The sequence below is a fragment of the Melampsora larici-populina genome (genome assembly GCF_000204055.1).
Source record: "Melampsora larici-populina 98AG31 unplaced genomic scaffold MELLAscaffold_89, whole genome shotgun sequence".
NCBI classification, from domain to species: domain Eukaryota; kingdom Fungi; phylum Basidiomycota; class Pucciniomycetes; order Pucciniales; family Melampsoraceae; genus Melampsora; species Melampsora laricis-populina.
The window spans coordinates 3,916-5,358 of NW_006768853.1; positions in this window are offsets into that span (position 1 = coordinate 3,916).

Sequence of the window (1,443 nt, forward strand, 5' to 3'; positions counted from 1 at the left end):
TGAACTGCGAGCGCGATCTTCTGAATGGTTAGGCGACGATCAGAAGCACAGTCGGTCACCTGAACCATATACAACTGAAACGATTTTTGTTTATCATGACGAATCAACGGTTCATGCGAATGAACGACCTAAACATGCCTGGCTTTTGCCCGACACACCCGACTTACGATCCAAGAGCGCAGGTCGGTTGATACACATCTCCGACTTCATTCTTGAAACTACAGGACGACTTGTTCTACCTGAATCTGAACCACAAGACATACCTTCTGATGCAGCAGTTGTTATCTACCCAGGGACCAAGGGTGATCCCTGGTGGGACATGAATCAGTTGATATCTCAACTTCAAGAGCGAGCGATTCCAATCTTTAATCGTTTGCACCCAAAAGCACAAGGTGTCTTCATATTTGATTGCTCTTCAGCTCATCAGGCTTACGGACCTTCGGCACTACGTGTTCAGAATATGAATCTCAACGTAGGTGGTAAACAAAATCTGCTTCGCGATACTACAATTCCAACCGATGATCCCAACATCCCGGTTGAGCTACGAGGCTTACCACAATCAATGGTATATTCATCTGATCACCCGGATAAAACCCTTGCAAGCCAACCAAAAGGTATCAAAGTCGTGCTTCAAGAGCGTGGATTGTGGGACTTCTATAGCCTGCAGTCTCAGCAGGCTGGTAAGGGTCCCCTCTTAGGGAAGTGTAAAGAGTGTAAAAAGTCGGCTGTCTGCCAAGATCAAGAGATTCGATCTGAACAGTTGATACGAGAGGCTGAAGCTCAAGGATATTTCATTAATGAAGACGAAGAATCTCAGAGAAGAACTAATCAGAATTCCAAATCCACAAGCTGTTGTGCCTTCAGGATTCTCAGCTTACAGTCAGACTTTTCAAATGAAAAGTGCCTGATTCAAAAAGTAATTGAAGAAGCTGGTCACATTTGTTTATTCCTTCCTAAATTTCACTGTGAGCTCAATCCAATTGAGTTGTATTGGGGTTATATCAAACAAGGTAAGTCTCATTTTTCACTTGATCTTTCTATTTTATATCCATCCTGCTTCTCTGCACAGAATTCCGTCAAGGTACTTTTAAATGCAAGTCATTTGCACAATCAAAGGCACTTTTTGAGCAGGTTAGGAAGAATTGCTCTATAACAACTATTCGGAGATTCTTCAGAAAGATTGATAGGACTCACTCTGCATATGAGTAAGCATGTTCAGTTATCTGATCATCCCTATCTCATCATATATTGACCTGGAAAATTTTATGTAGACTAGGATACACTTGTGGCGATGTGGAGAAGCTGGTTAAGAAGTATAAGTCTCATCGTCGGATTCCAAAAAATGCTGCAAAGAAATGCTGCGAGGAGGATTGATGTGTTGGACAGTTGATACACTTTTATTTACCCTTTAGGATTTGAATCACATAGGCTATGTTTATACAT